The sequence below is a fragment of the Trifolium pratense genome, linkage group LG5 (genome assembly GCF_020283565.1).
Source record: "Trifolium pratense cultivar HEN17-A07 linkage group LG5, ARS_RC_1.1, whole genome shotgun sequence".
Classification (NCBI taxonomy): domain Eukaryota; kingdom Viridiplantae; phylum Streptophyta; class Magnoliopsida; order Fabales; family Fabaceae; genus Trifolium; species Trifolium pratense.
This window is the reverse complement of record NC_060063.1, coordinates 40,252,020-40,273,227: the sequence shown is the minus strand read 5'-3', so window position 1 is coordinate 40,273,227 and position 21,208 is coordinate 40,252,020. Positions and strand designations below refer to the sequence as shown.

General features: G+C 30.7%; 2 long non-coding RNA genes and 1 pseudogene across 3 annotated transcripts; 1 reads left to right on the top strand and 2 right to left on the bottom strand.

The window, feature by feature from the left end:
* Positions 1 to 7,194: 7,194 nt before the first annotated feature.
* Positions 7,195 to 8,041, bottom strand: LOC123885662. Its single transcript, XR_006801215.1, has 3 exons — positions 7,976 to 8,041; positions 7,609 to 7,898; positions 7,195 to 7,506 (listed from the first exon to the last, which is right to left on the bottom strand). It is a non-coding gene; the product is annotated as an uncharacterized LOC123885662 (long non-coding RNA).
* An 8,203-nt stretch (positions 8,042 to 16,244) lies between these two features.
* On the top strand, positions 16,245 to 17,420 carry LOC123886655 (annotated as a pseudogene).
* A 435-nt stretch (positions 17,421 to 17,855) lies between these two features.
* Positions 17,856 to 21,029, bottom strand: LOC123887199. 2 transcript variants are annotated; one of them, XR_006801403.1, is made up of 8 exons: positions 20,700 to 21,029; positions 20,560 to 20,622; positions 20,104 to 20,202; positions 19,454 to 19,523; positions 19,039 to 19,081; positions 18,606 to 18,700; positions 18,471 to 18,520; positions 17,856 to 18,080 (listed from the first exon to the last, which is right to left on the bottom strand). It is a non-coding gene; the product is annotated as an uncharacterized LOC123887199 (long non-coding RNA). The 2 variants fall into 2 exon arrangements; XR_006801404.1 differs by lacking the exon at positions 19,039 to 19,081.
* Between the last annotated feature and the right edge of the window lie 179 nt (positions 21,030 to 21,208).

Here is a 21,208-nt window from a genome sequence, read left to right as displayed (position 1 = left end):
ATTCGTCATTGGGATGGCCAAACTCGTTTTGTCGTTTCTAACAGTAAATATTCAAGTGAAAATTAGTTTCATAATATGTTTAAGGACCTAAATTTAGTGAGATGATCCATTGAGTAAAAATACATAGTATTTTATTTGTCAAATGATTCAGTGAATTTCACTTTTTTAAGATGAATAAGTGAATGTATCAAAACAAACTCTAATCTTTATATATTACATGCAATATTCCTACTAATTGTGTTATTGTCATGAGGATGAATAAAAATGCACTTTAATTGAGTATTTGTCTTGGTTGATTAATTGAGATTTAATTAATTTATGGTCAAGGGTATAGATATCTAAGATATAGGTTTGATTTTCTTTTCAATTTGAATATTAAAAGCGATAGCCTTTTTTAGGAAATAAAATATAGTAGTGTGTTAGATGGACTTCATTTAATATTAGTTGTTGTTTAAACATTTCGTGCAATCTAGAGATTAGAATTTAGAAGTTGTTTAGAAAAATTAAATTTACTTTAGTTTTGCTTTTATGTTTAACAGTGGTTAACTTGACTCTTCTTTGATTTCAATAGTTGATTAGCGATCTGATCGAAGACGGCTAAATGGACTGCTATAGGAAAATTAATGTCTTTCCAAAATTACTTTCTAAAAGAACATATAGGAATTTAATACGGTATATGATTTAAATTGGACCACTTGTATATTGTATTATTAATTTGATAATGTCCTTGTCAAATTTGATGATGTTACGTTATTTCGTTTGCTTTGTCGTTGTCTTCTTGAATTTTTGAATGAATCCTGAATGTTGAAATTTTGACCCGAAACGACAATTTTTGTTTTTTTTACAATAACGATAATTTATTGTTAGTTATTATTAGAACAAAAAATATATGCAGTAACAACTAAAATGTGACATTGTTGTCTTCTTCTTTTTTTTTTCTTTCTCTAATGTAACAAAAAAAAAACTAAAATGTGACATAAATGAAGAGAATGTTTTCCTCAATTTTTTCAATCTCTACCTTTTAATTCACATTTTTCCTCTTTTTCTTTTTTCACTTCTCAAAATCAATGGCTAAGATTCAACTATTTCCCTCAAGTAATTGAGAGAATTCATTCTCATAAGTTAAGTACTTGGATTCCTCATTAGTGCATATGGTTTGTTTTGCATCAACTAGACGTGGGTTTAGTCTAAAATCATTGTAGCTTTTCACATCAACACAACTCCAATGTTCATGGATTTGGATTATGTGAAGTTGACTACATGCAACTGCATGCAGTCAGTAGATTTGGACTGTCTGATCAGATGGCTCGGATTTTAAGGTCAGATTTTAATTATAAAATATGATTTTAAAATATGAACTAGGGGTGATCGTATCCGAACTAATCCAAAAGTAAAACTGCAAACCGAAACAATCCAAACTGAAACTGCATTTAGTTTTAACCGCACGGATCATTTTTCTTTCAAACCGCACGGTGGTTGTAACGACCCAAATTTTCAAATTATTAATTTTTATGTGTTAAAATATTTTATTAACATAAAATTTTAATTAAGTTAATAACTAGAGTTATTTATCGAGTACTTTAGTTATTAAGCGAATAGTGAGAGTTATCGTGCAATTGGGCCAAGCCAATTGGGCTTGAGGCCCAATGGTCCTTGTGTGTGAGGGGGCGCCCATATGGCCATGAGGAAAGGGAGAAACATTTCATTTCTCATAGTTCTTGTGTTCTTGAGAGTTGGAGAGTTTGGAAGCTAGGGCAAGAAGAAAAGGGAGAGATTCAAGATCATTCATCGAGTTTTCTTCGAATCCAGGTATGAGAGTAGATTCCTTAATCGTGGGTGACCCGAGGAAGGGGAGAATGTCGATTTCTCCTCACCCGAACTTCATCCACCCCATTTTCGTTTTAGCTTGGAATGGATTTTCTTGATGAAAATCGTTTCTAAGGTTCTTGATATGTTTAACATACTTTTAACATGATTAATGAACGAAAATAATGGTTAAAAACGAGTTTTCTAATAGATTAAACTCAAGAACTTTGTGTTCTTGAGAGTTTTGATGAAAAAGTGTCAATCTTTACTTTTTCGATGTTTCTGAGGTAGATCTGAGAAATGGACTGTCCTTTTGTGTTTATCTATGGTTGTTATGTGTGAATACAAACTCTTTTGGAATTTATAACATGAAAAATGAGATTTTTGGGTGATTTGGTGTAGAAAAACGCAAGTTTTGAACTGTCCTGACAGGAGGCACTCGCTAGGCCTTCGCTCAGCGAACGTGTGGCGAACAGCTCGCCACAGCTCGCTGCAGCTCGCCATGAGCAGGTGATCCTCTGGTGAGGTTCGCGTAGGCTCGCTAAGCCTTCGCTCAGCGAATAGTTCGCTGGAGCTCGCTATGAGTTAGCCTTCCTCTGGTAACGTTCGCTGAGGCTCGCTACCCTTTCGCTTAGCGAACAGTACTGGACCTGCAACTTTTTGTTAATGTTTGTAAGTGTAATTAGACACTTGTAACATGGTTTAAGGGTATCCTTACATGATTGTTGATGCATGTTGATGCTTATAATGCTTATTGCTAATCGTTAAATGATTGTTAAACGTGTATGAAGTATAAATGAAGAATATTAAGGTTTTGTTAAATCTTAATGATGAAGTATGTTGGATAGTGTTCCACATAGTAAAGGAAGAGCTTTATGCTATATAATTGTGAGTGAATTCATGAGAAACATATACATGCATTCATGAATTAAATAGGATATTGGATATTCCAATAAAGAAGTATATCGGATTATATTTATCCGATAAAGAAGGATATTAGAGGTGAGATACTCTAATAAAGAAGATGGTACCACATGCATTAGAAATGTCTAGGGTGACATTCATGAAGGTCAAGCATTAGAGTCGCATTAGGCTATGTGTGCATTTTATGATAAATGATATGTGACACATGTTTGGCTAATTGTGATATTTGATAATTGATACTTGATAGTTGGTATTCGATTATGTGTTTTTGAGAACGGCTAATTGGATTGTAGATGTGAATATATGTATATGTATATGTATATTTGTGAGGCATGCTTATGTTATTGAAGAAGTGTTTAAGTATCAATTTACTTGCACTTGTATTTTGATTATGTGATCTAACTCTCATGCTTTGTGTTATGTGCTGGACCGTTGGGGGTTCAGATTCTCAGGTTGAGGATCCCGATCAGAGTTAGAGGGTTTGCTCGTGCTCGTGGTAGTGCGCTTTTTGGTGAGGAGTTAGCGTAGACTACTCCTTAGATATATGTTATATATCTTTTTGATGGGTTGTATAGAATTGCTCTGATTAGGTTTTACCGGGTCGGGTTATTTTTTTTTTTTTTTTTTTTTTTTTTTTTTTTTTTTGATAAGCACCGGGTCGGGTTATTCGTTTGAATTGTATTAAGCCCGTGATGGCATATTTAACTTTGCTAATCCTATCTTTTGGGTTGTAAACATAATATCCTTTGTTGATATGGCCTAGAGCCTAGGGATATTGTGTGAACAATTATGACTATTGTATGATATGCACTATGTTAATTATTCGCTTTTAATTCCGCTGTGCTAGCATGATATTAATTATGCCGTGGTTTGTATTATTAAGATGTGACGCCTAGATTTTCTTAAGTGTTTTATTTATTTATATTTAATAAATACGCGTTAAGGGGTTGGGTGTTACAGTGGTTTGGTTTGGTTTGCGGTTTTCATTTTAGAAAACTGAACCAAACCAAACCGCAATACTTAACTTAGCTATATCAATTATTAGCAATTAACCCAAATTGAGTCCATAAAACAATGGGCTGTCAAAACATATCATTTCACGCGATCAAAATATTAAAAATAAATTATTATGTATATGCAATTTCTGGATATGCATATTGTATCATGTAAACAATAAAATAAATTAAAATTTCTAATGTTTATTTTGTAACAAGTTAAAAATATTGTCATATTTTGTATATCGTGATAAACCGCACAAACCGAATCAACCATAACCGCATTTGTTTGGTTTGGATGAATTTTTAAAAACCAACCGAACCAAACCGAACCACATGCATTTTTATCTCGCGGTTAGGATGACTTTTATACTCAAAACTGAACCAAACCGCACCGCGAACACCCCTAATATGAACCATCCGATCTTGAACGGACGATTTAGATGTGACCGACTGTAACCAGTATATTTGTGAATTCACTAAACCCCTATCCAATGTTTAGCTTCTAGGAAACCGCGACAAAATCAAAGTTGGACACACGTTTCAATCTTCAATCATCAAAACCGTGCATTGGAGTTTAATTCATAGTCGGTGCATATAAACAAATATTTATTAGATAAAATTAACTCTTTAATTGAATTTCGATTAATTTTACGGCAAAATGAATTTCGATTATTTGGAGAGATTAATCTTCGCAACTGCGAATAAAAGATACAATTATTTGCCAAATAAATTTATTTATTTTTGACAAATTTACTATTTTAATTTTAAAATTCAGACACATTTCTTTAATTTTAAGAGTTTTAACATAAACTATTTCAAAATCCAAATAGCTTAAAAAAATTCATTTTGCATATATCCGGCTTTTAAAAATTCTAAATATATACACGATCTAGCTTAACTTTTTAACAACAATACATGATATAGAAGTGGCACAAATTAAGAGCTTCATTAGCTACAAGAATGCTACTTTTAAGATCAAGATCAAGCAATATTGATGTAATATTGAATGCAAAATTTTCTCACAGGAGTACTCTTGTCTGGTTCTTTTTAAGTACTGCAACTATCACAACTTCTTTGCATGAGGGTAGTTGAACTACGTGCAAATTTGAAATTTTAAACCTATCTTATGTACTAATTAATAATGGATATCATGCTAAATAATGTTTCGGAGCACTTGTTAAACATATTAAAACTAGATATAAAAGATAAAATTAATGTCTATTAACTAGTGCCCCGTTTAACATTTTCCTTAATAGTATACTAGTTTAGTATTTCGGGTTCTAATGAGCTTTAAAAATTGATTTTTTGGGAAGCTTAATGGTGTGTTTGGATCACAAAAGAAAGTGAGAGGAAAGAAATTGAAAGGAAAGAAAGTAAGAGAAGACAAAGTGAATGGAAAATGAAATGATTTTTTAGTTGTTTGGTATAAGAGAAAGTGAAAGGAAAGAAAGATAAAAAGTAAAAGATGTATTTATACAATGATAAAAATAACCTTGACATTAATCTTCTTTGATTTTATTTAATTTAAATTTTTATTAATGAACATTTTTTTTTTGTTACCATGATTTCAGTACGAAGTTTTTAACATTATTTAACAGTGATTAATTCCTATTAGAGAATCTATGAGGTTACGTAAAGTGGGTTTTCTCTTTTTAACTAAATTTTTTTCATAAATTGGAGTCAAATATCAAACATTTGACTGTCTACATAAGGAGTCTAAATCATTTACAACTTGAATTAATTAATTATTGATAATTTTAAATAATTAATTATAAATTTCGATTAAATAAAATTGCAATTTTTCAACTTTAATTAAAAGAGTTTTTTTTAACGTAAAAAAAAAAAAGTGAGACCAATGAATTTTCGTCAAGAAAACAAGTAGAGTATGAAGCATTTTTTATGTGTAAAAGAATTAACGCAATGTGTTAAAAAAAAATGACGCAATGCATGTCACAGGATTTTTTTATAGCAGCAATGTTACAGGATTTATGTTCACAACATTAATTAACTAGTTTAAAGACCTCTATTGACTTTTTTTTTTTTATATATTTTAGTTTGTCAGTATATTGATATAGAAAATTTATTTAAAATTAAATATTTAAAAATTTGTTATATGATATTGTTAAAATATAAGTAGAATTATTGTGTTAATTTTTTATTTTTGACTTAGGAATTATTGTATCAATTATTTCTTGTAGATTTATTTATTAAATTTTTATGTTTAAGTGATAAATAATGGTCCCGTGTATATTTTTAATAAAAAACTAGAAATTTTATTATGAATATTTAGGTTAATTTAGTAAACTTTGTAGTAAATATATTGTTTATGTTTCTTCTTTTTTTTTATGAAAAAATATTGTTTATGTTTTTTTATTTTATTTTATTGAGTATTGTTTTTTTATTTCTATATTTCTATTTTTATGCGGTTTCTTCTTATTTTTCTATATTCTTTCTATAACTTTTTTATTGACTAAACTTTCTATAATTTTTTTATTTTTTTTCTTCCTATTTTTATGTATAGAATTTTATGTTTTTGTTCTTATCTATAATTTGTTTTTGTTCATATATTTAAGCATATTATCTTTCAATATTTTTTTATGTTAGTGAAATTACAATGAAGTATATAAAACTTGCAACGTGATTAAAAGTAATAAGAATAAATTAGTAACTTTAGTGGTAATCAATTTTAATATATTAAATAATAGATATAACATTACATGGGGTCAATTTCATCTTTTCAGCAAAACACGTGTTCTTTTTCACCTTTCCTTTTGAGCAGTGTTTTAAAAACCGAACCGTAATTGGTCGAACCACAGAGTCACTGATCGAACCGCATGATAAATCTGATTAAACTGAATTAAACCGGTGGAATGAACCGATGTCTATAAAAAACTGTATAGGTATTAAAAATATCATGACATATTAAGAAACTAAAAATATCAACCACATGTATTTATATAATATTATTATTATTTATATTTATTTGTTAGGTTTAAATGCAGTTTTCCCCCCTGTTTTGCTTAACTCGGAATTTTATCCCCCTATTTAAAAATGCGGACTTTTACCCCCCTTGTTTTAATTTTTGTTGGATTTTGCCCCCCCCCGCCCCCCTTATCATATTAGCTTATGTGGCAGCGCTTATGTGTAATATTGTTTTCCGCGTCATTAATTATTAATTATTAAACATTATCTTATTATTTCTTTTGAATGAAACAATTACTAAAAAAATTCTAAAAATGACAAAAAAATATCAAAATGAATATGGAAAAAAGTAAAAATAAATAAAATAACTTTAAATAGCATAAACAAAAAAAAAAAGAAAAATACAGTAAATCTCCAATAATAAGTAAAAAATAGTAAAAATCACAAAAAATATAGTAAAATACAGTAAAAATAATAAAAAAAATAGTCTAATTGAACCAGAAAAACCAGTAAAATCTTGGATAACCATTAACATTTACATCTCAAAAAACATGGCAAAAAGAGCCACAATGATAGAGTGTTGATGCAATAATACATCCAACATTTGAGTCACAAAACAAGCATAACAACTGAATATTTCAATAATATGTCTAATTGCGTTATCAAAAAACAAGCATAATTAATAAACATATTATGCTTGAGAATCTTGGGTTGGAGGAGGTTGTGATCCTTGAGTTAACATAGTTGCAGCCCCATCACTTCCTTGTACACCAAAACCACCAGCACTAGACCCACCAGCTCCAGACCCACCAGCACAATTTGTTCCTTGTGTACCAGACTTGTTTGCCTTCTTTTGCTTCCATCAAAACAGATTTTCAGTAACAAATATTAAGTAAAAAAAATAGAGTTACATGATAAAAATAGAAATATAAGACAAAAAAAAAGTTTCCAGTAGCACCTTATTTCCGCCTTTTGGAATCAATCTATCAGCAGCACGCTTTCCTCCACACGTCTTCTTGTTATGACCCATCACTTGACATTTTTTACATGTCTTTGTTTTTAGATCACTGGGCAATACATGGGGTGGATTTTTTTTCTCATCATTAGCCTTGTTTCTATTTTTTTGGGCGGCCGATAGCTCTTCTCACAACAGGTGGATTAATTGCCGCTGTTTTTGATATACGCCATAGTTGGGGACCATTTGTTGGCAAAATGATGTGAGAATAAGTAGCCATGAAAGTACTCTTCCTGGAAAAAAAATGTGCACATCAATAAGACTAAAAAAAGGAAAACATTAATGATATGAATTCAAACTAAATTAGTACCTATAATACGAGGAAACAAAATCTTCAGGTTCTTTTTTGTTGTGCCATATGCACGCAATAGCATGGTAACACAAGATACCCGTTAAATCCCATTTCCTACAGGTGCATGTCTTTTGGATTAAATTCACAATATATGTTTCAGTTCCATTTGTCACTCTAAATATGGCAAAATCATCATCATGATGCCAAGTTGGTTGCCATCTATCAGCTAAGTTTTACAACCAAGAATTCTTTTTCATTTTTCTTGATGTATAAGTTTTTCATAGTCTCCATTGCATGCTCTTTAATTGTCTCCTTTGCTTGTTGTTTATTGTTGAATGTCAAACCTTTATGAAACTGAACTCCAATACTCCCATCACTCATCTTAAAAGTTGGATAGTTGTGCCAAGCTCTTTGTAACGACCCAAATTTATTATTCACTATGTAAGTGTTTATTTATTTGGTGACGTGGCTTTTAAGTAAGATAGTAACTTTAAGTTATTTATCGAGAGATTTAGTTAACGCGCGAGTTAGTGAGAGTTAACGCGAGTTGAGCCGAGCAATTGGGCTTGAGGCCCAATGGGCCTTGGACTTAAGGTGGGGGGCGCTATATGAAGCCCTTAGAGAGAGAAAGAGTTCATTTTTGATGTTCTTGTGAGAGTGAAGAGAGAAGGGAGAACAAGGAGCTAGGGCAAGAGCTTGGAGGAGAGATTCGAGGAGCAATCGTTGAGCTTTCGTCGGATTAAGGTAAGAGAGTAGATTTCATATTCGTGAGTGATACGAGGAAGGGGAGAATGTCGATTTCTCCTCACTTGAACTTCTTCCACCCCATTTTCGTTTTAGTTGTGAATGGATTTTCTTAATGGAAATCGATTCTAAGGTTCATAACATGTTTAACATGCTCTTATCATGATGTATGAACGAATCTAATGGATAAAAACGGGATTTATAGAGGATTAAACTCAAGAACATTGTGTTCTTGAGTGTTTTGAGTAAAAGTGATAAATCTTTACTTTTTCGTAGTAAAAATGGTAGATCGGTGAAATGAACCGTCCTTTTGTGTTTAGATATGTTTGTTACACTTGAATACAAACTCATTTGGGGTTTATAACATGAAAAATGGGATTTTTGGGTGATTTGGAGTGAAAATCGTGAGTTTTGAGCATTCATGACAGGAACCGTTCGCTATGGCTCGCCAGGAGCCAGTGTCCCACTGGTTTGGTTTGCTACGGCTCGCCAGGCCTTCGTTCAGCGAACAGGTTCGCTACGGCTCGTTACGGCTCGCTAAGCTACCGTGACAACACAACACTTTGCTGTTTTGAAATTTGAATGACTTTGAGGGTTCTAACATGTTATATTATGTATGTTAATTGTTGTAATAGACATATATGCTTATAATATGGATAATGAACATATTGTATGAGATTAATTGAGTAATCTTAGAGAATAGATATGATTGCGATGGTCATGAATATGTGTTGGGAATATGACTTAATCTTATGCTTTTATGATGATGTATGCAATTGGATTATGTGTGTGTATCTTGTTTTGGAATATGATTATTTTAAATTGTGTTGATGATGTTTGTTTAAATGTCAAAAGAAGTATATTAAGGTGTTAATTAACTTAATAAAGAAGAATATTAGAATCATGTTATTCTAATAAAGAAGTATATCGAATTATGTTATTCGATAAAGACGTATATTAAGGTATAGTGTTATCTTAATAAAGAAGAAATGTTGGATAGTGTTCCACATTGTAAATGAAGAGCTTAATACTATTGATTGTGAGTGAATTCATGAAATACATACATGCATTCATGAATATATGTGATATTGGATATTCCAATAATGAAGGATATCGGATTATATTTATCCGATAAAGAAGGATATTAGAGGTGAGATACTCTAATAAAGAAGATGGTACCACATGCATTAGATATGTCTAGGGGACATAGCATGAAGATCGTGGCATTAGATTGCATTAAGATATGTGTACATTATTTGATATTTGATATGTGACACATATGTTTGGAATTTGTGATAATGGTCTATGTGTGTTAGACTTGTTGTATGTGTTGATTGTCCGATGATTTTAAATGTAATTGGCTTCAATATATTGTGAATTATGATTGATATTTGGTTATAACCCTTCGTAGCTTATAATTAAATGAGACTAATGATGTATGCTTATAAATGAAGTGTGAGTACAATTAGGTTGTAACTCCTAATTAGATGTGATAAATGAAGTATATGCATGATATATGAATATGCATGAATGTTGATGAAGTGTTTAAGTATAGTTTACTTACACTTGTATATTTTGAGTATGTTGTTTAACTCTCTTTTATGTGTTATGTGCTGGACCGTTGGGGGTCCAGATTCACATGTTTTGTGGTTATCGATGTCGAGTCGTCAGTGAAGCTCCGCTCTGATTGTGACACGGGAAAGAGTTGTATTAGTATATAGAGTCTTCATGACTATTTGTATTTACTTTGGAAAATGTATCTTTATAAAGAAGATTTGTTTTGTATAAAGCGAGTTTTACTAATTAATTAACTTATTATTATTTTCGTAAAGAGGAGTGTAATATCTCGAACCAACAATTTATCAATCAATTGATTTAAGTCTAGAACTTTATTTTATCCGCTGCTTCGTTTTTGAGAAAAGAAATTTTTAAGCCATAATAAAGGCATTAATGGGTTTGGGTGTTACACTCTTCATCTTCACTCTCTGGTGGAGTATGTAAAACATCAGAATCTTCATGAAATTCATATCGAAAATCAGCTGCAGTTGTGGGAGTATTTGTTGTCATAGCACCTACATTAGTATCAATCAAGCAAAATGTTTCAGGTGGAAAAACAACACTCAAATCCACACATTCATCCTGTTCACTATCATCAGTGTAACCATCATCATCGTCGTCGTCTTCCTCGTCACTTGCAATATAATAACTATCTTCATTCTCCAACTCATCATCATTCTGCCTACATTCACAAGCATTCAACAACCAAATATAGGGATAAGTACACAAGACAACAACCAAATCCCCCTAAAAACTCAACCACTCACACACATAGGCAGGGAACAAAGTTAACAATAGCATAACAAAACAATAGGCAGAGAGCAAAGTAAAATAACTAGAAAAGTAATAATAAAATAAAAAATAATAATAACATAATAGCTTCTCAAGCTATGGCGGCGAGGCAAAGTATTTGTTTTCCTTTTATCATCAAAGACCAGCTTCAGTTTATCAAAAAAATATTAAAAAATCAAAGACCAGATTCATACACATGAGGTGTAGGGTACTGTATTTGTTTTCGCTGAAACAAGGACCACTTTTCCTTTTTATATTCGCTGAAACAAGGACCACTTTTCCTTTAAATATTCAGAACTCTGTAAAAAACAACTTTCAAAATCAAAAGTAAACCCACAAATTGGAGAGAAAAAAATACCTAACATTCGTCATTGAACTTGAACCTTGAATGAGGGTTTTGTTATTCTCCATTTTCGTCTTGTATTTTCACCGAAGATGTGAGGAGAATCGGCGAATGGTGAGGACGGCACAGTGAGAAGGTGTTGTGTTTGAGAAGGTGAGAAGAGAAGGAAAGCGGTTGCAGAGATGAGAAGATGAACAGTTGTTGCCTTTTCTACGTTTGCGTTTTTTGCGTTTAGGGTTTTCTACGTTTAGGATTTGTGATTTTCATTCTAATTTGTAGGCTTAAAAGAATGCACTGTAAAAAAATTGCAAAAGAATATGTTTATTTTTTTTTCTTATAAGCAACAATATGTGTATATCCTTTATTTATTAAAACAAAATACACTGCTAATCATATTTGTCCGCCAAAACAAAGGACACGATTGTAATTTCGTATGTCAACTTCATTCATTCTACTTACTTCTACATACCCCTTCACTTTCCTCTTTAGAATATTGCACCGCTTTTTTTTAGGGTCATGTTAACATGTGCACCAAGGGCACATGTTAAGCTACCTAAAAGTAGAAATATAGCATTTAATGATACAAAATATTTAATGTTTAAAGAGTTGAATTCACAAACTTAACATTTAATGTTTACCACATTTATCTTCTTAACATATACATTTGGTGCTCATGTTAACATTGTTTTTTTTTTAGGCAAAATTACACTACAGGTCCTTTATCTTATTTTTTTGTAACAATTTGGTCATTTATCTTTTTTGTGTAACAATTTGATCCTTTATTTTTTTTTTGTAACACTTTGGTCCTTATCTTATTTATTTATAAAAAATAAAGGACCAAAGTGTTACAAATAAAAAAAGATAAAGGACCAAACTGTTACAAAAAAAGGGACTAAAGTGTTACAAATAAAAAAAATAAAGGACTACAGTGTTACAAAAAAAAGATAAAGGACCAAAGTGTTACAAAAAAAAGATAAAGGACCAAAGTGTTACAAAAAAATAAGATAAAGGACCTGTAGTGTAATTTTGCCTTTTTTAAAATGGCAACCAACTAGCTTTTACTGCAATATTTACAATTAATGCACCCTTTCATTTTTTTCACTCTATTTTTATTTATTTACTGTATCATATTTTCACCTATTGCATATAGTATTTCCAAAGTCCTTTAATTTCAACATTTCAAGTGCATTCAACTACTGTATAATAAAAATAAAGGTACATTCAGTTATCACCAATTATCACAACTCTCAAATCTTGAATGAGTATATGTGGAAGATGTTGTAAACGTGAAATAAGCCAAGCATTTATCTTCATTAGAGTCATGACTTTTAATATTTGCGTCCAAATATTTCTTCTCCCTAATATTTTGTAAATGTGCCATATTTTCCTAATGTTACTATATGTATGTATGATGTATCCATTCTGTTAATATTTTGTTTTTCAAATTCTGCCATTGTTGTTATGGCTTAGACCATCTTTTTTATGCTCTGTTTTATGTTTTTTCTCTGAAGCTTTACACCTTTACCATATCCACCATTTTAGATGACCAATGAGAAAAAGGATGAGTGGTGATTAACTGATTATATTGTTCATTGTGCAAATACAAACCTATTTATTTGGTTGCAAATATCCAACATATTGGACCCTTTTCAAAATATAAAGTAAAACCCAACAGAATAAACCTGATGATAAAGCCTTCATGTTTGATTTTGCATCAAGTATTTTAATTTCATTATTATATTTCAATTTTATTTGTATATACATAAATATCAATTAAATTTCGTGAGACTGGGTTGATTAAGAATTGCCTTGATGATGGACCAATTGATTAAAAATTGAGTTGATTAAAAATTGGTTGTTAGTTTTACTTTTTTTTTACAATGAGAATTATGTTCTAGTTTTTCGTGAATAGAGATGATATTTGATCCATATCAGATGTGTATTCGCAATATGCAAAAAAAAGTTTAATTGTTTTCCTTGGTAAGAGTTTCGTACAAACTAACTTTTTTAAGCAAAATCATTTTAAGCAACTAAATTTTCATAAAAAGAATACATTTAAGGGTTTCTCTAACATGTAAATCCAAATCAATCCAACTAAAAACTGTAAATCGCAAAAAATCGAATATTTTTGGATGTGTTTGGATGTCCTTTTGTGAAAATCGCTGGATCGGATCAGATTTCGAATTGATTTTTCAAAATCGATCCAAACCGAACCAAACCACATACATATATTTTAATACTTATTTATCTCTTTATTAGTATGAATATATATTACATTAACATATTTTTTCTTCATTTTAAATTTTGTTAATACTATTTGTTAGTCTATTTTTTACTTTATGATATGTTTCAAATATTATTGATAATTGGCATTCCAAAATATTAATTTTTAATATATTAGATGTTATATTTTAGATCGAACTTAATGTTTATTTTGTCAAAAAAGGCAAACTATTAATTTTTAGTGTTTTTTTATAATATTTATTAAAATAAATTTACAATTTATATTTTGGATATCCAAAAATCGATCCAAATTAAACCGCATATAAAATTGGATCAGATCAGGTTTTTTTTTATTTATCATCCGAAACCGAACCAAACCGTAATTAATTTTTTTTGGATCAGGTGGGTTTTTGCCTCAAAACCGATCCAAACTGAACCGCGAGCACCCCTACTAACATGTTTAATATTGCACATGTTAAAGAAACTAAAGTAGTCTTTTTTTTTTTTGAAAAAAAAATTTATTAAAAACTTATACATTTAACATAAAATACACAACTTCAAATAGAAAATTACGATTTTAAACTTTTTAACAAGTGCAAATTTGACATGATATCAGAACAAATATACTATGCATCTTTTATGCATTTTTCAAAAAAATTAAAGTGCTATAAAATATGTTAATTTTAACTTTAAGTATAATGGCTTATCAAGTTATCATGGTACTAACCTTGACCACCGCAAATATGTTATAATACATAATTTTGATCACTAATATTTTAATTATTTATTATAAAAAATTATGAAAAAATTATATTTTAAAAATATTCATCGAGACAAATTGAATAATATCTTATTTGCTAAAATTTGATTTTATATGTTATTAAAAACATATGGTCAAAATAAATCATATAAATAATGCACAATGATAAAAACGACAATTAAAAAGAAACAAAGAGAGTAATACTTTATTTATTTTATAGGGTAAATAGTGTCATACCCCCCTGCAAAATAGGCGAGTTTTGCGTTACCCCCCTGCAAAATATTTTTTTGAGATTACCCCCCTGCAATGTCAAGATTTCTTGCGTTACCCCCCTGGCTCAACAAGTGGGCATATGACATGGACGAATCTTGACGTGGCATGACACGTGGAAATTAATTTATTTTTTAATTAAAAAAAATGAAAAAAACTTTTTTTTTTAAAGAAACTTTTTTTTAAAGAAATCTTTTTTTTTTTAAAGAAACTTTTTTTTTTAAAAAAAAACTTTTTTTTAAAGAAACTTTTTTTTTAAAAGAAATTTTTTTAATTAAAGAAACTTTTTTTTTTGGTTACTCTATTATTATTAGTTATTATTATTATTATTATTATTATTATTATTATTATTAGTTTTTTGGTTACTATTATTATTATTAGTTTTTTTTTCATCTTCATTTTTTTTTGGTTACTCTATTATTAGTTATTATATATATATATATATATAAGAATTTTTATATATATATATATATAATAACAACTTTTAGTAAAAAAAAAAAACTTTCTTTTAAGTAAGTTCATAAAAATATAACAACTTTTAAGTTTTTTTTTCATTTTTTTAATTAAAAACCCACATTAATTAATGAGTTGGCAATTAAAAATAAATAAAAAATAAATTAATTTCCATGTGTCATGCCACGTCAAGATTCTTCCATGTCATATGCCCACTTGTTGAGCCAGGGGGGTAACGCAAAAAATCTTGACATTGCAGGGGGGTAATCTCAAAAAAATATTTTGCAGGGGGGTAACGCAAAACTCGCCTATTTTGCAGGGGGGTATAATACTATTTACCCTATTTTATATATAACTGGACTATTTTGATGTCACATAAAAACACAATATCTATGCATAATTGCATCTTAAAGCCACATAAAAACATAACTAGACTATTTTGAAATGAAATTGCTATTTTTAAATTCATAAATTTATAATTTCTATATAATGTTTTTCTATATATTTGTAATAAATATACAATAATTATGCATAATTAGCTCGTGCATCGCACGAGTGGAGATACTAGTATATTGATAAATATTAATGATGTGGAAAACAATATTACACATAAGCGCTGCCACATAAGTTAATATGATAAGGGGGGCAAAATCCAACAAAAATTAAAATAGGGGGGGGGGGGGGGGTAAAAATCCGCATTTTAAAATAGGGGGATAAAATTCCGAGTTAAGCAAAACAGGAGGGGCAAAACTGCATCTAAGCCTATTTGTTATTATTCTGAAAAGTTGTCTTGGTCTCTTCAAGGTTCATACAATTGTCCCATATTTTTTCTTGAAACTCACAAATAGTACTCAAGACATTAAAGTATTATTATCTAGTAGTTTTTGAGTGTCTACTCTAGACTAAGACTTTACTCCAATTTCCTAGACCAATGTGCACTAAAGAATAGTGATATCAAGTCTCATGGTTTACTCTCAATTCCATTTTTTATTTATGGATTTGGATCAAGTGAATTCACCAAAATCATACAGTCACTGCAGTCAAATATGATCTAAGCCTTTCTAGATATCCAATGGACTATATTCCGCCACGTCTTCCAATTTTTTATAAAGGCAAATTGCTTTATTTCCCTTGACTGCACTGCAATGCTTTTGGCGGCAAATTACTTGGAGATTAGGTGTTTATTCTTCTCCATTGGTAAAGGTAAACCTCAACCAATCTTCTCCATTGATGAAGCCTTTCAAAATCAACTCAAAACAAAGTAAGTTTCTTACATAAACTGATCTTTTTTTTGTTGCAATTTTACATATTAGTGTTTATATTTGGCATATATTTGCTTCATATTCCTTTTCATTTAGTTCTAAATGTGAATCCCCTGTTTATGTTTATCTCTTTTATGAGAACATTTAGTTCTAAAATTTTGCTTTATATTCCTCTATATGTAGTTCTAATTTTTATTGATGATAAAAGACCCAATTTCTTTGATATATCTTGGTTCTGTATAATTTTATTTTAACAGGTTAAGTCAAACAATGACAATAGTTACAACACCTAGTGTTGGTATGAAATTTGATAGTGTAAATGAAGCATGGGAATTTTGGGCTGCGTATGGGAAAGAAAAAGGCTTTGGAGTTAGAAAATAATACACCAACAAAAGGAAGGATGGCTATATTAGATCGTTCCGATTCGTTTGTTGTAAAGAGGGTCATCGAACAAAGAATCCGACATCGCTCTTGGTGAAGAATCCTAAAGCTGAGACAAGAACCGACTGCCCGACGAGAATTGCACTTAGTAGAAAGGATGAAAAGTTTGTAATCCACGAGTTCGTAGAAGCTCATAACCACCTTTTGCAGCTTCCAGAAACAACACACATGTTAGCCTCACATCGTAAAATATCCGAAGTTCAAGCATATGAGACTGAAATGGCGGAAGACTCTGGGTTGATGCAAAAGGCCTCATTTCAGCTCATGAGTGCACATGTTGGAGGTAGAGATAATCTTGGATATACTTGGCAATATGCGAAGAACTATCTAAAAGAAAGAAGAAAGTGTAGGATGTTATTTGGAGAAGTTGGTAGTCTCATGGAATATTTTCAAAAATAACATTTGGAAAATCCATCATTTTACCATGCATATCAAATGGATTGTGAAGAACAACTTACAAATGTCTTTTGGACAGATGCAAGAATGATTTTGGACTATGGATATTTTGGTGATGTGGTTTCTTTGGATACAACATATTGTCCCGAAAATAATGCCAATGGTCTATTAGCACCATTGGTACAATATGTTATATCCAAAGAAACCACATCACCACACTAGTAGAAAAAAGCTTTTTTACATCTGGCGAAAACCACTTTTTACATCTGAACAATTTCAGATGTAGGCGCACGAGACTTAGTAAGTATACACGTTTTACATCTGGCGTAGTCAGATGTAAAAAAACACTTTTTACCTCTGACCAAGGCGAAAATCAAATATTATTTTTTTAAAATTAAATTGGACTTTTTACATCTGACCAAGTCCACCAGATGTGAAATCTTAACTTTTTTTTTTGTTAAAAACCTGCGTTTTTTTTTATATATTTTAAATATTTTTTTTTTATTAAAAAAATCTAACCCACAATGCCAACAATATAACATAACTTGCATCAAGAACATAATACTAAAATTCAACATCCATAGCCAAATTCAACATATATATATATATATATATAGTAATAATATCATTAAAGTACAACCACATTGTAATCCAAAATACAAAACATCATAATAATTAATACTAATCCATCCAAAGTACAAATTAAAACATCATCATAACTAGTCAATTGTAACTTCACACAAACCTAACTAGCTCCTAATCTTTCTCGTCGGCATCATCATAATCTACCTCGGGATTATATAGTTCAAGAAAACAAGTTGCCCAGCGGTCTCGCAAATCATACAGCTCATCCTCTGTTAATGCCGTGGGATCATTGAACACCTACAATATGTAAATAACTTAATTCATATGTAAACTACAATATGTTAATTAATGTATGGTAAATGAATCAGCATAACCATTTAGTGAACCAGCATAGCACAAAAATACACCAGCTGCTGGAGCCAAAAAAGGTGCCCAAATAGAAATGCACAGCAGGAAAAAAACAAGCACAGCAGCAAAAAAACAAGCACAACAATGACCAGCAACCAAAATAGAAATGCACAGCAACCTATATATCATCATTCATTCACTACTAAGTATACAAATGTCTTCCTATCATCATTCATTCACTATACTAAAGTATACAACTGTCATTAACTACTTAGCTAAATGCACTAAACTATGAGTCTCATAGAAAAATACAAATTCATTACATAGAAAAATACTCACAGTCATGATGTCGCCAGCATACATAGCCAAAGGATCATTTTTCTTTTCACCTGCAAATGTCAAAGACAATGAAACAATTACTACTACAGGTAGTAACATGCAATAATGCAAAAGGAAAGATATGCAGATGCTTACAAATTTTATAAGCAACTGAAGGAAGCTGCAGGGGAAATCAAGATATCATATTGATCCAATGTCTCCTTAATGCTATTCCTTATAATGGTTCTCACCTGTAACATACAACACACATAAAACGTCTTCTTGTAGATCCCAAATCTCTAAACAAAAAATGAAATTCAGATTATTGATAAGATAACCTACGAAAAGAAGCAAGAGTCTAACTATCACAACAATATCTATGTAACATTATATTCTAAGAGACACAAAAAGAACAAGAGTGGATGTATATTGTGTAAGGATGAAATCTTGAAACATTATAAATTTCTCTAAGCATTTGTGTATTTATCTGAGTCCTGTGATACTGAATTCATCGTCATTGGTTGAAGACTGAAGACTCGAGAGGTAGATCAGATACACCAAGAAATACATAAAATAAAGTTAGCAGTACCTATTGTAAAGTTAGCAGTACCCATCAAAATTCCCATTTTCACCTGAAATGTATTAAACATAGAAAAGTCGTGCTTCAAGTAAGCATTTAGAATGTCCACCAAAAAGAACTGAAAAAGCTAAGTCGTGCTTCTGTTTTAATTTATTTTCTTTTTCCCCTCTATACAAATTAAATCCAACCAATATATACAAATTTCTTAACACAAATCACAAAACCTATATACCAGTTTTCAGAAAATAGATAGTCATCACTCTCTTATTACTTTGCAGACCACAAAATATACAAATTTTGCAGTCTCCGCAGCAACATCGCGCAACAACATTGACAGTGTGACCGCGACTGTCTTATGAATTGACTAATATTCACTTACTAATCACAATGAGAAATAGTTATACATGTTGCAATGAAAACTAACCTCATCAGTCTCTAGGCCAGTTGGGTGATTGGTTGCTTCAACAAGAAACTTCTCAGCTCCATCTTCAAATCTATATATGGAAAAAAAAAATGGTATTGTATTAGTTATAAAAGTCTTTAATTTGGAGAAACTGAAAAGGTATTAACCACATCAAATACAAAGACTAAACTGCTAGCTCGTTCTTCCGATCTATGGAGAAAAAAAAAGAATATTATGTTTCCAATTTAGTCTATCATCACAATTTTTTGCATAAAAAGTATTAAACACAACACATACACAAGTGTATCCAACACTCAATTTGCAATAAACTCCTATCATAATATTAATTTATCAATCTCAAGTGTGAGACAAAAATTAAAAAGGTGCAATCCCTAACGACACACTTGATGTCTTTGTACTAGTTCATGACAACGAGAGCACAAAGGAAAAGGAAAATTAATGTAACTTCAAGCTAGGAAATCCTTAATGTCTTTCTACTAGTTCATGACATCCTTTAATTTATTATAGTTTGAAACAATGAGACAACAAACAAAGGAACTGTCAAGAACATAATACAAAACTGACAAGACAAATATGGAGATAAACCGGAAAGTGCAGTTGGTTTACAAGGGTTATTGCGATATGGAGATAAACCATAATAATATCTCAACCTTTTAGTTAAGAATCCATTTGTACTTCCCATCGATACTTCCATAGCAACACTTTCTCCACACTTACACCAATTAACTTCAGGAACCTTGGCTCCACTCCTAGTTTCAAAAATAAATCACATCAACAGATATGCATATACCCACATGATTAAGACATTATTTATTTGGATATAAACAGCTTCATAAAGCACTCATCATATAAGCTATTTCTATCATAAAAGATAAAATAAACTCAAACCAAAAATAATTATATAACTTCAATACTAGACAAAAAAATCATATAATTATGAAAAAAATCACTATCATATAATTTACCTTCATAATTTCCACTATACCAGACAAAAAATCACTTGAAACTTTAAATGAAATAAAACTAAGAAAACATAAACAGATCTGACAGAGTTCCAAACTAAGAACATAATTTTAAGAATAAAAATTGAGAAATAGAATCAGTACCTGTTTGCGTTTTCAGTCGGAGAGCTTCGATTCGTGACGAGAGAGAGCTTCAATTCGTGTATACTAGTACAGAAAAAGAAATTGATGAATATACAGAAAAGGAAAATATTTAAAAAGGAATAAAAAAGAAAGAAGAGTACCTGAATCGATGAAGGTTTGACAATAGTGAAAGAGAAAGACAAGCTTCGATTCGTGAGAGCAAAGGCTTCGATTCGTTTCAATTTGTTTCAATTCGTGAGAGCGGAGAGAGGCTTCGATTTGGAGTTAGGGTTCAAGTGAGAAGCTTCGATTTGACGAGTGAGAGAGACAGAGGACGACTGCGAGTGATAAGGCGGTGGTGGTGAGTTGTTTTGAGGTTGCTGAGGGTTCAATCGATGGTGGTGGTGGACGACTGCGAGGGTTTGTTCATGGCTGAAGGTTGTTCATCGAGAGAGAGATTGCGTTGATTTGTTTTATTTTTTTGTATCAGATTGCGTTTTTGTTTAGTCTAAATCTAAATTCACTTATTGGTTCCAACAATTTTTTTTTTTTTTATTCAACCTGACTTTTTACTTCTGTGGGTAAATATGGCCAGATATATATATATTTTAGATAATTTTCGCCATAATTACAGGATTGCCACCGCGTTCACTTATGTTTCTGGTACATT